This window comes from Ambystoma mexicanum, chromosome 5p, assembly GCF_040938575.1.
Source record: "Ambystoma mexicanum isolate Mex_15411 chromosome 5p, UKY_AmexF1_1, whole genome shotgun sequence".
NCBI classification, from domain to species: Eukaryota; Metazoa; Chordata; class Amphibia; order Caudata; family Ambystomatidae; genus Ambystoma; species Ambystoma mexicanum.
In genome coordinates this window covers 517550590-517566799 of record NC_090930.1, presented here as the reverse complement: position 1 = coordinate 517566799, position 16210 = coordinate 517550590, and positions in this window count along the sequence as shown.

Sequence of the window (16210 nt, the reverse complement as noted above, 5' to 3'; positions counted from 1 at the left end):
CCACTGAGGTTAATAGCACCATTAGCACCCTTGTAGTACGCTAAACGGCTGCTAAGAGTGTTCATTTATTTTAAAGAAAGAAAGAAACGTACCTTTGTTGTGCGGCTCTGCGCCACGCTGTGCTACTGTCAGTATAGTCAATTTTTACATGTTGATGACTGTGATGTCATCAACATGGAAAAGGGATTTCGCTGATATCAGCACAGTGCGGCAGCACAACAAAGGCATGTTTCTTTTTTTTTCTTTAAAAAAAAAAAAAGACACTGCTAGCACCCATGTAGGAAACTATTGAATGGAGAGCGGGGAAAGGAAAGGGGCACTGGCTACCCACGCAGCTTGGAAGGCAGGCTTGTACCATTCAGTAAAGCCTGTGTTCCAATCATCCTGATTGCCAGCGCCCCCTCCCACGGTCCTAAGGAGAAATATAGTATTCTCTTAACCATTTACTTATACAGATACTACAAATCATGTTTGTATATTGCTGGAGAGAAAGATAGCCCATATCTCCCAGTAGATGGATTTCAGACCAGTACCTCTATAAATAACTTTTTTTTATGAGGCTAATTTCGCCATTTCAGTTAACCAGTTATTAATGGTGGGTGAGCTGGTTCTTTTCCATAGTCAGAGGATGCTAACTTTGGCTATCACACAATCAGCAATGATCGGCTGGGTTTCATGAGCACTAAGAGCCTCAGTATCTGAGAAGTCATGTGACAAGGCCACCTTTTCCTATTTGGGCGTACATAGGCCAGTACTTCCAACACTTTATCACATACAAGTGACCAAAAATGTTCAAGCTTGGGATAGTTCCATAATAAGTGTACTGTATCTATGTGATTCTGGCTACATCTCCAATAGCTACTGGTCGTGGACAGATTAGGCTCTATTGCTTGCTTGGATTGCAAAACTAGTCATGTATTATTTTAAACTGAGTGCATTTCAATTTGCCCTCTCCGATCCCATTGTCATATGAATTAATAACATATTTCCATTGTTCATCCAAGAAGTTATGTTGAAGATATCCCTTCAATTTGTCATGTAAGTTCAGTCGGAACTTGGCAAGAGTACATTCCTTTATCAAGGGTGAGTAAAAGGATGTGATTTTGAAAGTTAACTTTGTACGATGTTCTTAAAAGAAAGTCAATGCAGACAACAAAAGGGTAGCCTTTAACATTGGGTAGAAAAGCTTTAGATTACAGATTAATTGTAGATAGCTCCAGTATTAATTTCGTGGTAATTGGAATTGAGAGCACTGATTTGTAAGGGATAATTTACAGATCCTCATTGAGAAGATGGTGAGAAATGGGGTCCCTCGAGAAACATCCGGGGGCAAACAAGGGTACACGTTTTACAATACAATTGAAAGATATTGGTACATTTAAGTCATATGCTAGTTTTTTTTGTCAAAAATGACTTTATGTATTTTCAACAATGACGATATAAACAAATAGATATACAAATAGATATGTACTTTTCCAATTTTCAATGTCAACATATAGAGAGTGTATCCTTTTCTGCTCAATTCACTTTCATTTATCAAAGTATACATTTTTTGTCAAAAATGTCTTTATGTATTTTCAACAATGAAGATATAAACAAATAGATATACAAATATATATGTACTTTTCCAATTTTCAATGTCAACATATAGAGAGTGTATCCTTTTCTGCTCAATTCACTTTCATTCATCAAAGTATACATCACATAGTAGCAATATGGTTCGCATTACATTCACGTATGCATCAAATTTACAAATCCTTGTGTCTTTTAGTTTACCCAGATATCTTGATAGGAGTTAGTTATGGATGATAGATTGCACTGAGAGCACTCAGAGTTGTATCTCCTATCGTTACACTATGCATTTTGGGCTTTCTTCGCCCTTCTTCAGGTATAGATAATGGGTTTTAGTACTTTTTTTTAGAAATAAATAACATAAAAGTTTCATTTAGATAGGTTTACCCATAACTTGTATTGATTTACTGTTGATTCTTAGCAACAAATAAATCAGTTCTATGAGTTCAAGGCACTAACCTTTGAATTAGTGTAGAGCCAAGTGTTGAGGCTGTTCCTAATTGTCAGAATAATTCCAATTATGTTGGTAAAAATAACATTACATTACTGCGATGTTGGTATTAGATGGTTGGGTCTCCAGAGGGACAAGGCGCTGGTTAGGCCATGGGTTACTCTGTGAGACCTATATACTTCAATGTGGATGACATGCTTTCTTGATAGGGTTAAATTCACTCACCTAATTAGTTTCCTGCTGAACGTTATGTGTATTACTTCTCAAGCTGGATCAATCGGTTGCAGATTGCATTAAATCTTAATGGCCTCCATGCCACTCTAAAACTTGAGGACAACCATCTCCGGTTCCGGAAGCACCTCAAGACCTTCCTCTTTTCTTCTGCCTTCGCTCCCCCTCTACCCCTCTCCCTTGCTGATCTGTTCTCTCTTGGCACTGTGCACCTGGCCACCCTCTGTCCTTCGGTCCCAGGTACCTGCTCACCCTGCCACCCTCCCGCACTGCCTCCGGGCCACCCCTTGCACTGGGGTCTGTATCTGTACCCATACAGCCCCCCCTTTTCTTCCTACACTTATCAGACCTACCCTGTTTGCTGCCTTAAACCTAGCACTTGCAAATTGCTGGCTGCATTACCACTGTTAGTTGCCTTTATTATTTATTTATTGTTATTTATCTTTTTCTCCTCTGCTTCGCACTCTCCACTTCTCCCTCGTTCCATGCACTTTTCCCCTCCCCCTCTCCCATGCACTTGCACATTCTCAATGTCACTGGGCCTAGTAAGATCGCTGTTTTGTTCTCCCCTGTTCCCCTCCCCTGCCTTGTCGCGCTCTGAAACACTTGTGTACGAGCGCAATAGAAATAAAATATCAATCAATCAATCAATGGTTGTATTTAATTGGGTATGTTAATCATATGCTTGTTACATTGATTCTGAACTGTCAGTTTGTAATGCTTTGTTAAAGCAATAAGTCATTGGGCCTCATTCCGAGTATGGCGGTAAGGGATAGCGGCCACCGGTAACGAGACCGGTGGCGGTATTCCCTTACCGCCATACTCCGAGTTCCCTCTACGCCCTCGCCTTTAACGCCTGCTTTGAGCAGGTGTTAAAGTCGAGGGCGCAAAGGGGCCTCCAAGCCAATAACGGTGACCGTAATGAACGGTCACCGTTATTTGCATCTTCCCCATTCCCATTGAGCCCTATGGGGGCTCATTTGGGAATGGGGAAGAGCCTTGGTGAATGGGGAATTACCGCCCCGCCAACCTTGGAATGGGGCGGTGATTCCGCCATCCACCAAGGCGCTGCCGGTCCGGGTACGGCGTCAACCAAGGCGTTAATAGCGCCATTGGTTAGCGCCCTACTCGGAATGAGGCCCATTATCTCATCATACCTTCGAATGCAGAACATTCGTCATGTTCCCTAGTTTTTATACTGTGTTGCCATGGAAAAGTCAGAGTGTCATCCACAATGCCATTCTGAAGGTCGGGGAATCAACAGAATAAGTGCGATCTGTTAAGGAATCCTCCCTGTCTATAGAAAGGAGGTTCTTAATAGTTATGGGATGGCCAGTTCTGCATTCACTATGTCTAATTTGGGGATTGGATCTATACATACCTCGAACACGGTTCAGCGTGGAGAGCTCTGCCTTCCGAGTGCGCAAGTTTCCCTCACGCAGACTTTGCATCAGCGCATTGCTAGGCAACCCCGTTGTTGCTCTTTTTTTTGTACTTAATTCTAGTTTCCCTCTCGGCAGCGTGGAGACGTCATTTTAGGTGTATTGAATGTTCATAGATAATTTGATTCTTGAAGGTTTAAATTCAGATGCTCAGTCTCTATGATAGAAGAACCTTTCCGATATAGCTCGGACTGATTAAATAATTATTGCTGTAGTAGTTGTGCGCTGAGTTTCTAGAAACTTTGTTTGCTTATCCATTGTGTCACAGTGTGTTTCAGAAGCATTTATCAATTGATAGACACTTTTTCTTTATTTTAAGTAATGTGATTAGTTTTTTACAAACATTTCACTATTTTGTTCCACACTATAAGGATAATACAACTTTTCATTTCCTCCTTGGCCATCACCATTTCCATTGCCATAAAATGTACTCTAACCCATTACATCCCCCTGCCTCCATTTTTTAAGAGCAGCCTCCAAGAATTTTGCAGTCACAAAATTGATTCTACTGTTTTGCACCTATGTATAAATTCCCACAATTTCTTGGCATTGAGTCCTCCTAAATTCACTATTCGGTCACATAAATGAATGGCCTCAGATCTTTCAGAATCGGGCAGAATAGTATCAAGTGTCTCAGTGATTCACTTTCTGATTTGCAAAGGCGACATTTGATGCATCCCTGATGTCTCCCATACCATCAGAGAGTGGTTTTGTTGTGAAGCACATTTTGTCTGAGTCTCAACAGTAAGTCACATTGCTTACAATTTGGGAATTTTTCCAGATATAGTGGGGTTTTGTTAATTACTCCACAGTTGTTTTCTGAAAGAGTATGCGTCGATGTCTTTGATCTTACTTCTTCTGTTGTCCGCCAACCATCTGCCCAAATGATCTTCTTTACTAACAATGGATTATTAGATAAAGTGTTGACAGAAGTTCCAAGATTGTTCAGGATTGAATCGCATTCTAATTTCCATTCCATTCCTTTTCTTGTTTCCTGATTTAAACATTTAAAGTACTTCAAATTGGGGGGAACAAGTACTAATGATTGCCTTCCTGTATAGCATCAGCTTATTCCATGTAACATTTGCTCTTAATGATATAAATCCCAATTCCTGTAGAATCACAGCTATTAGAGTTGCCATTGGTAGTCGTAAGATGTGTTTCCAAAATAACCTTCAAGGAGGTCCCAGAGCTCTTGCTGAAGTCCTACACAAGTCTCTCCTCCAAAGGAGAGTTCGGGAGATACCTTTTGTGTATAAAAGATTATTATGGGTTGTAAAAAAATGTCACATATTTTCTATCCAACGCCTTTCCTTGTGCAATGAGTCGTTTTGCTTTTTGCTTTTAGCTTTAAGGCGTTCATCCAGGCCTTTTCTCCTTTTGACGAGCTTAACTGGACACACAAGTACTTAATTTCCTTTACTGGTTGCAGTTGTTTCCCGTCCAATATCCACATTGCTTTTTGTTTCTTCTTTCCTCTTGTTTCGCCTTGTATCATAATTTCAGATTTTGTGGTGTTTATTTTCAGATCCTTTTTGGTCACATAGTTCACTAGCTGGTTCAATGACCTCTGTAGGCCAATCTTGGTTTGATCCAAGAGGATCAAGTCATCTGCATACAGGACTCTACCTATCTCAGTGCCGTTTATTTTCAGTGGAAATGAGTATTTGTTATCTGGTATCTCCTTCATATTTTCTATGAAGAAGTAAAAAGGGTGGCATCCCTTTTTTCGCTCAAAGTCATAAAGTGCATAGTGTCATCTTTCTTCGCTGGGGAGACATACTTCTCTTCCTTTATCTTTGGCAAAACCACTGCAGGATTTAGTCCATTGTTGACACGCGTCTCCATTATTTCACATGGAGGTGAGTGCCAATCTGTATACAGATAAACTGAGATATACATACAAGATATATCTGTGTCTAAACAAATAAGAGATCGGAATTCTGATGTTATGTATATTGTTTGTTTGTAGATTGAGGTTTGATGACACCCTCCACCTTTTGACATTTCGGAGTGGTTGCAACACAACCATCCGTCTCCTGAAGAAGGTCGCTTATATTTGCCGGCTTTAATTAGGGGCCTATTGTGACAACCGAAACATATGTTGAGTTACAGCAAATAAGCAATATGCTATTTGTTTTTGTATTAACACTTACTGTAATCACCAAGAGGTGTTGAAATTTATGTTAATATATTGGTTCTAGGTGGTCTTAGTACCACAAGTGTGGAATATTGACATGTATAGTGAGATTGTGAATGAATGATGGAATGAATGGTGGTGTTTAAATGTGGATGTTGAGAACAATAAATATTTGTGTAAATTGCTTATAAATAAATATATATTTTTTTTTACAAGACTTGGTATTGTTTAAATGTGTACAGATGTTCTGATCTCATTTCGCCCAGGTTCATTTTTGTTGTTCCATTATATTTAGCTTGACTATTACTAGATCTTCGGTTCACTCATCCACCAAGAGTGTCAGAAGCTTCCATGAAACCAAGTCTGTGAGCACGTTTTACACATGGGCCCTGGGATCTCGGTCGCTTCAACGCCCAGCCTCCTACTTCTTTCTGAATAGCATGTTGTGCATGACAGGAGGGAGACTTTTCTATGTTTTCTGGATTACTCGTATGATCTGGCAATTGGACAGGAGCTTCTGTTCCCAGAAAGGCCTTCTCTGCTCTTATGGTTAAACTTATCTCTTCATTTACTCCAAGAGAAGGAGATTGCTCTAGTGATTCTAGCACTATACAAGCTTCTTTTGGGATATGCTGGGATGACGCTCCTTCTTCCGGCTCTGGTGTATTTTTTGGCGGCATGTCTCTAGGTATCCCAGTCACACTTGTACAGGCATTTTCATTCGATGCTGGATTTCTCTCAAACTGTGGATGTGCCAAATTTTCAGAGCATTCAGTCTCATTACAAAGGGTTAATGTGCTTGACAGGAGATCCTCATCTGTCACTTCATGAGGGATTGTACTGTAGTTGGTTCCCTGTTTCCTCATAGGTATGGCATTTGGGAGGCCCTTCAAATTTTGAGGAGGAATGCAAGGGATGACTTTGGCTTCAAAGTGCCATTTCAGCGTTCCGGCATCATAATTGGTCAACAATTGGCTCGTGTTTTACACGCGACACCCAAGAAAATACAATTCAGGTTTGTTTTAGTTGCTATGACAACAGGGTCAGTAAGCTCAGAGGTAACTCCCTCATTGTGCTTGGTGGGAGGAGTCCACAACAGCTTTCTGCTGCTACCAGCAACAGCAGCGCCCGATCGCAAGCGGGATCTGTGCTCGGTATTAGCAGAGAATTGCAGGTAAGAGGAGCAAGGGGACCAAGGCTTGATGGGTTTGGACATCCACCCCCTCTTTGGTCCGTGTCGCCATTGCTGTTTGTTATCAACTCGCTGTTCTGGCAGAGTGACAGCGATGCTTTCACAGCCACCACGGTTTCACAGACTGCACCGTAGGGGTGTTCCTTATGATCACTTTAGAATTTAGTACGTTAAGACTTACATGACTCTGTGTGCATTGTGGGCCACTCCAGTCTGATTCCATTTGGTCGGATGAGGTCAGATGAGGGCTCTTCTTGGGCAGGCAGAGTCACGCAGGTGTTGCTAACCCTCCTGCGAACACTCTGCGAACACTCCCCGGCACTGTATGTCCGGAGTGATGTTTTTAAAGATCTGTTTAGCAGTCACTAATAACATACTCTCCAAACATAGCACAGCTCAGCTCCAGGGACAGCAAACTCAGCAGGCTGCAGCTAAAACACTCTGCAAACACTCCACGATGCTCCGCGTCCAGAGTGATGTTTTTAAAGATCTGGATAGCAGTCACTGAAAACAGACTCTCCAAACGTAGCACAGATCAGCTCCAGGGACACCAGACTCAGCAGGCTGCAGTTAAAACACTCTGCAAACACTCTGCAAATACTCTGATTGACAATGGGTAAGTTAGAGGGAGGTCTTTGACATTCCTTAGTAGAGGAGCTTTTCTGCTGCACTCTCTCTCTGTTTTAACTAAGCTGCAATAAGCCTGTCCACCTTTTCCCTCTCTCCTAATGCCTTTTTATAAGGCAAACTTGTTCACATTCAGCTAATGTTGAATGTATTTTGCTAAGCTTATAATTGACTCTATTCAATTTGTCATGTGTTTTATGGGACAGGTTTGTAATATATGCCTGAGTTATAAAATGAATTTCTCTTTTCAAAGACTTTAGTCATTGTTGAGCTTTTTCTTTTTGACACATCTTGTATCAATCTGCCCCTAATATAGGCCTTCCCCACTTCCCAAAATGTGTTTGTATACTGTACTGAACCTGAATTTAGATCCAAGAAGTCTGTTATAGAATCTTTCACAAATTCCTTCTTATGTGGGTTATGAAAGAGATTAACATGTGTTCTCCATCTAAACTTAGTACACTGGAGAATACCCAAGTCAATATGAATTTTCATTGGGACATGGTCTGATACACCCATTGCTAGGATGTTGTTTTGATGAAATTATTTCTGCGCTGGGTGGGTAGTGGCTGAAACACCAACTCAGCCCGCAGTCTGCTACAAAATAAGAGTGATCCCAATAATATGGGTAAAACTGGCACATTTAAGAGATCCACCTCCTTTATGTATTGTTGTAATATGGGCCAAAGGAAGGCTATACTCTCATGAGGGGTGTGAATGTGATCCAGTAGTGACCCAAACAACAATAGTACAACAGTCCAAAAAAGGTAATGTCCAATCAAGCTTCTATACAAATATATCTATGTTAATTAAAAACACCATCTTCAAAAATAACTAAAGTAGAAAAATACTATTCAACAACCATCCCTGATGAAAGAATACAGAATAAGAAAAGATATCAGGATATAGCACCCTGAATAATGAATCAGGGGCAAAAGGTAAGTAAAGACCACAACATTCTTAAAAAGGATATGTTATTTTGTGCAAAATGGGACTAAAGTTGACATTACCAGTCTCTAGGGCAAAGCTGGACTAAGGGCGCAGTTAGCAGTCAATAATATTTTCGGTGGTTCTTGATGGTTCGACAGCATCAAACCAAGACTTCTCTGTAACAGCATCAAACCAGGCTTCACTGTACTGTTCTGTACTGTTCATGCTTGTTATAAGTGATCGGTGTGATGAAGCGCTAGAGGGACTGTGGATCGTGAGCGCCATCAGGGATCGTTCTATGGCTGAGTTGATGGTGACAATGCTGGAGATTGGATGCACAGTTCGGTTCAAGTGGTTCGATGCACTGTTTGATGGTCGAGGCTCGATGTTCCACCAGGGTCCGTTTGACTGGAGATGGACAGCAGTGAAGATGCTGGTGGAGCCAGCTGTGACTTAAAAGCAGCAGATGCAACAACAGCTTGTAGTCCGTGCCAAGGCAAACATGTGCTCAGCTAGCTGGTGCAGTGGTGAATAGGTTTGAACGTGCAGTTCGAGTTAAAAGAGTTTGATGAGTTTATCAATCACACCACCAACGTTACTTATGTGGTGTTCGGATCCCTCCAAACAATTGTCTCCATTTGCAATTTGGAGTGGAAAATAAAAATTACTTTTACACCTTACTTTTATGCTCCATTTGGCAAAAGGTGTAAATGCAGCCAGGAACACATGATTGGCAGACAGCATTAACAATGAATTCCCATGGAATCAGCCATACGAATACATTCATTTTACCCCAGCATGAATATCTCATGCTGGCATAAAACAAGGTGGTTTTGCAAGAGGACCGTAAACAGAGGTGGAAGCACATATATGCTTATGTCTCCCTCTCCTCCTTCAGAACAAAGTAAAAATGGCATGGCGTCAAAACTAATGAGGTTTAAACACTTGTATAACCCATTTACTCTTTGTTTTGCATTTTTCCACTCTGGAATTACAAAATGACCCTCTACTAGTGGTGAAATGTCCAACTAGCGGTCATTTGAAGTAAAATAAGGCCAACAAAAATATATTTCCCCGGATAATATTAATGTTATGGCAAAATGTGACATACAAATTGCATTGCAGTATCCTAAATGGTGAGACTTTTTTTAAGACCATTTCAAAGCTGACCTTATTTTTCAGCGGTATGCCATATTTAAACATCATACTTTTCTGTGATCGGTTTGATAGTGGTACTGTTTTACCAGTGGTGGGATTTTTACTTTTGAAGGTAAATTGGGGCTAAGCAGGCTCAGGGGTTTTTCCAGTATAGAAGTATTTGGACCTTCTGAAATTGAGGGTAATCTACCAACATCAGTATTTATCACCATTGGTATCATTCATATGACTTCTAGAATGAGGCCCACGATTTTCATAAGCACAAGTTAGGCCTTGAGGCCCACAGAATCTCAGACCTCTGAGGACATACCAGATTGGAATTGTGACCAAAGAAATCCATATGAATTCAGCAATCTTTATTAAGGGATCCTATGGATAGATATAGTTGAAGGAGCGGAGTTGGGTGAGGAGAGTTGAGTCTGCTGGAGTCTCTCTCCCCTGTCTACTACAGCGTGTGGGAGGGCTTAAAAACCCTGCACCCAGAGCGGAGCGGTGAGCAGAGTTGGGTGAGGAGAGTTGAGTCTGCTGGAGTCTCTCTCCCCTGTCTACTACAGCGTGTGGGAGGACTTAAAAACCCTGCACCCAGAGCGGAGCGGTGAGTGGAGTTGGATGAGGAGAGTTGAGTCTGCTGGAGTCCGCGGGAGCCCGCGGGGGCAGAGGCAGACGCAATATGGACGCAGCCCAGAAATCTGAGAGACCACCGTTACATCAAGGGCGAAAAAATAGCAGAAATGAAAAATCGGACCAGGTGGTAGCAGAGTCAGATACTGACAACAGCAAACGGCGTCTAAGGAGTGTGAAATCGCCAGCCAGGCGGCTGAAATCCAAGACGCCTCTCAGTGAAGAAACTGCCCACGAGGGAAAAAAGGAGCTACATACTCCGAGGACTCGTAATAACAGCATGAACAACGAGCTCAGAGAGGCTTGCACGACGGCAGCCTTGTGCGTCTTCGAACCAGGGGCGGAAGACGCACAAGTAACAACAGAACCACAAGTCCCGCAAACAAACCTAAGTGGTGAAAGAAAACAAGACCTACTAGGATCCGAGGTGAGCAGTGCCCTGCACACCACCGTTAAGGCGAGTGGGTTTCCGGAAACGGCAGCCGGAGGGCAGCTGCTGACGGACCCTCAGCAGGAGCGCCACGACGCAGAGGACCGGAGGGACTGGAGGGAGAAGAAATCTCCGGAATAGCCAGCAAACCGCGAAGCAGGACAGACAGGCTTGCCTGACCCAGGGCGGGGCCGGGAGGAGCCCCACGCGCACCCCTACGCAGATGGGGAACACGGAGGGCAGTGGCCTAGAGAAACGCCGTGAGAAAGTCCGAGGTCAAACAGATAGCCCCAACGAGCATACCAAAGGGACCCAGATAGCGGAATTGGCAGAGAGGCAGGCTAATAGTCTGACTACCACGCAAGAAAGGGAAAGTGTGGATGTGGACAATCTACCACAAGAGAATGAGGAAGGAAGTAGGCCTGACTGGCTACAAGAGAAGAATCCCAAAACAGTCGTACAAGCAAGCGTACACAGGAATCCAGGGTCTGCTGACATTGTTGAGGAATTAGGCATAAGTGAGAACGCCATAGGAGAAGAGACAAAACAAAGGGAGGAAAATCGGATGCAAGTGCCACTCAATAAATCCATCAGGCACAAAGGGAAAGAAAGCAGCACAGAAGAAAGTTGGAGAGAAAGTGAAACGGGGACGTCAGACTCAGATTCGGAAACAGAACTGGAGAAAAAAGTCCTAGAAGCTAAACAGAAAAAAAGGATTACCAATAAATCAACAACGCAAAGAAAAAATCAAGAAAAGACGAATATAATGAAAACAGCAAAGAACACCCAAGAAAGAGGGTGTGCACAGCTAGGAAAAACAAAAACGACAGGAGAAAATATAAAAAAGAAACCTCAAAAAAAAAATGAGGGTATGCAAAAAGGACCATTGCCAGTATCCTTGTCAGGAACATTGAAAGCATTTTTCTTTAACCAACAGAAACGAAAATTAGACCCGGAAAACGATCTATCGGACACAGAACTGCTGGAAGCGGTCGAGGTAAATTCCGGAGGGGATAGCCAACAGACCCACCATGGTCACCATGGGGCTAGAACAATCACCAGCTATAGGTTTGTCGCAGCTCTTGCAGGAAAAAAGGAATGCGGCGAAAGCAATCTGGCGGTAAATAGAAGAAAGAGAAGAAAGACGGAAGCTAAGCACCTTAAAAGAACATCAGGAGGCGCCCTCTGAAGGAGGGGGGAATACCTTAAGAACTGAAGACGACAACCAAAGACAGGCCCTGGCCCGGGAGAGGGTGTTCCAACTAAAAGACCAACGTCAAAACGCGGCTTGCCCAGATTGGGCAAAAGCACACCCGAATTTAGACCAGCTACATCGTACCCCGGAGAAAGCGATCTACATGGAGTGAACCAGCAAAGAGAAGCACAGAAAGAACAGCCTAAGTGCGCAGGGATGGAGGAAAAATCACACAGAACCAGGTTAAGCGACAGCCTATTTATGTAAACAATGGCAACACCAGGGAAAATAGCCAGCACAATGAAATCGCTGAAAAACAGACGGATAAGTGAAATAGGCACGCCGATACAAAAGGAGTCCCCAAGTAAAAAATCGGGTCTACTAACAATCATGTCTGCAATAACGATCGCACTGACCCCATATTGCAAACTGTACGAAACAATAAAAGAAGGAATACAAGATAATACATCAATTCTGGCCTCTATGTCCACAAAAATCACGCATATAGAAGGATACATCACAGCTGTAGAAGAAAGAAATGACGCCTACAAGAAAGGGTGGGAAAAAGAACTGGAGGACTTAAAGAAACTAATTGAGTACTTAAAAAGGGGGACGGAGGAGGAGGATCAGAAAACTAAAAAATCAGAGTCGGAAAGTAAGAAGGCTGCAACCACAGATAGACACAAAGGAGACCATGAGATAAAGGAAGTGATGGAGGAAACATCCAAACCCCCACAAATATACCCAATCAAATCGGGACTCCCAAATCATCCTCAGAGAAAAGCTCCAGTGATATTGAAAGTAAAGAATAATGACAAGGTAGAGAAAGCTCCACCGAAAGAGAAGGCGGAGCAGCAGAAATCAGAAAAACCAAAAGAAAAAAGAAAAGAAGGAAATAGAGAGGAAAGTCTAGAAAACAGGCCGAGAGAAGGGAAAAGCGACAAAACGAGAAGCTCCCCCCTTTCGATTGAAGATTTTATGAGTGATACTAACTTGATGAACTTGTCCCAGCATTGGGAGATCGCCTCCAACAAATCAGTGATCGAGGTGAACACAGATCAGCAAAAACAAAAACAAAAAGAATCGGAGAAAGAAATAGAAATTAGACAAAACATGAAAGCCCCAACACCAAAAAGAAGCCAAGAGGCAAGTGAGTCCCAAAAGAGGACAGAATTGGAGATACAAAAAAAGAACAGAAAAGAAGAACGAAAGCCCTCAAAAGAGCAAAGAATAAGTGAGCGGTCACCAACACACCGACAACAGGTGATAAAAAACTCAGAGGACAACAAAAGAACTGGTACGTCGATAGCTGAAAAACAGGAACGTATATTCAAACGTGAGCAACTAGATCCAAAAAGAGGATATATGATCCTGAATAGGAAGACGATTTTGAAATTAATGAGCAAAATGAACGCGCTGAAAATGATAAAAACAGAAGACATCACGTTAGTAGAGCCTTACCATAGAGGAAAGATCGCAAAGGCATACATTCACGTGAAAGAACCAATCCGGCAAGACACGGAGGCAAACGCAGCTATTGAAATGGGACAAAATGGGTTCGGGTTGACAGAAATAAAAAGAGAAATACAAAAAGAAAAGAAAGAGCATCAGTACGATCAAAAATAAAAAAGGCCACACCATCTTAATTCATGGACAGAAGAGCGGTATCGATTTAATAGAATAGGAAAACATAGAGAAGAAAAGGGTACCGACTCGGAATTGGAGTATGGACGAACGTAAGACAGAAAAGATAACCGAAGATACCATAAGGACAAAAAACAACAACATAACACGCAGTCAAGGAAGGAGCACCAGGACACGGGCTCAGAATATCATAACCTACACCGGAGAGCGGAACCAAGACGCTTTCAGAGACATTTTAGCCCAGAGAGAAGTGGCCGCCACAGTAGAAACAAGAGAGCAAAGAAATCACCCCCGAGACAAACAAAGGAGACGTCAACGGACACGGGCCCGCTAGCATGGCTAAAAGCAGCCTTAATGCGCAAAACAGAGAACTAGCAATTAATGGGGTCACCGGCACCTACGTGGGATGAACAAAGCAGTGGTGACCAAAAAGAAAGCAAGAAATGTTTCATCCTGGTGTCATGGAACACAAGAGGATACACTCACTTAACCAGACCGGGCGACGTGGACTTAGGCGCACTAGACATCATATGTCTACAAGAAACCTGGTTACAAGAAAAACCCGGCCTAGACGGCTATGTAGTGGAAATAGCACCTGCAAGCAAGGGCTTGTTAGGCCGACCATCCTCAGGTCTGTTGACAGCAACGAAAATGGGAGTGGGCCTGGCAACACCGATAAAACTGCATGAATCATATGAGATGCTAGTAATACTGACCACATGGACCAACGAAGGAAAATCAAAGAACAAGGCGATTTGCAACCAAGTCATCATAATAAACACGTATTGGAACCCCCAAAAGATGACAAACAAAACGTACTGCGCAAAAATGGCGGAGATGATAGACGAAATCAAAACAGAACACGTGAATGCGGACATCATCGTATGTGGTGACTTAAACGCCGATTGTAGGGAGGGGAACGAAGAAACAAAGTTGAGAAAGGGTCAAGGCGGGACCCGAGAGAGAGGTATCGCATGGGAGACCTTGATTAAACCAAGAAATCTTCATAACATCGCAGCTCTATTTCCGAGGCAAAAGAACATTCCAACTTGGGAGAGCTTGAATGCAAAAGCTACCCTAGATTACATCTTTGTGTCGACAGAATTCCTACCCAGAATTGAGGAATACAAAGTTCAAAGAACCACACACAGTGATCATAATTTGCTGACATGTAAATGGACAGGATCACAAACAGAAAATCATGTGTACAAACACAATCTTGAAATAAACAACCAGCAATCAAGAGTCTGTCTAACAGAAGAAGATGCAAAAACGATAACAGCAAGATATAGACTTCCAGATGAAGCCCAAGGACAAGTACCACAAATTCGACCGAACTACCTACCATTGCTAATACCATACAAAAAACCAGCGAGGAGTCAACAGAAGAAAACGTCAAATGCATTGCACACATATGATAAACTGGTGGTTGAAAGAAGAAAAGTGGTGAGGAGGTTAAGAAAAATTGCAATAAAAAGAGACCAGCAGGAAGACTGGGAAAACTGGCAGATGGAGGCTAAGAAATATAACCAGTGGCTAAAGCAACGTAGATTACGGATGTACCAACAAGACGCGGAAAGTATGTTGAAAAGTCTTGGCTCAAAGAAAACAAGTGATTTCTGGAGAATAATCAAAGCAGCAAATCCCTCGAAGCCACCGGAACTGACAAATCAAGTCCCTGAGTCAAGTTGGAAAGCATATCTCACGGCACAATTTGAGCGACCGAAAACACAAACAACTAAAGGATTATCGGACCCGACAGCCACTTGGGTGAACGTGGCAAACGCTACAGACATTGAAAGGGCTATCAAAAATTTAAAGACATCAAGGGCCCCCGGACCCGCCGGGTTGACAAATGTCGACCTAAAGCAATCAGCGAACACTTGGGCAGTGATAATAACCAAAATCTTCTCACATTGTGCCCAGACAAAAATGGTCCCGGAAACATGGCTAAAGGCCATAATTGTGCCAGTGTATAAAAAAGGCGAAAGAGAAGACCCGGAAAGCTACAAGCCCATAGCGCTGTTAGACATTGTGGGCAAAATCTATGCAACCCAGCTGTTGATCCATTTCAGAACATGGGCAAATACTGCACCCTGCTTCGACACTTTTCAGACAGGATTTCAGAAGAAGGGAGGCACGACAATAAATATACTGATCCTACAGATCCTGAAAGCGAAAGTAAAAGAAGGAGCCCCAAGAATCTACCTAGCGTTCGTAGATCTATCAAAAGCTTTTGATAAAATCGACCGAGAAAAACTATGGCTAAAACTGAGCAAGTGGAAATGCCCAACGTCCATCATGGCCCCAATAAAAGCGCTTCATGAAAATACAAAAATTAGAGTAAAATTGAGCAAACAAGGCATCTTGTCGGAAGAGATCGCAATCCAGCGAGGTGTCAAACAGGGCTGCCCACTAGCTCCAGCCCTGTTCATTGCTTTTTTGGGTGACTATCAGATCGAAGAGGAAAAAATACGAGCTTTCCCACCAAAAATTGGAAATGAAATCATCCCACGACTATTGTACGCACATGATGCCATCATTATCGACCAAACTCCAATTGGGCTGCAACGAAAA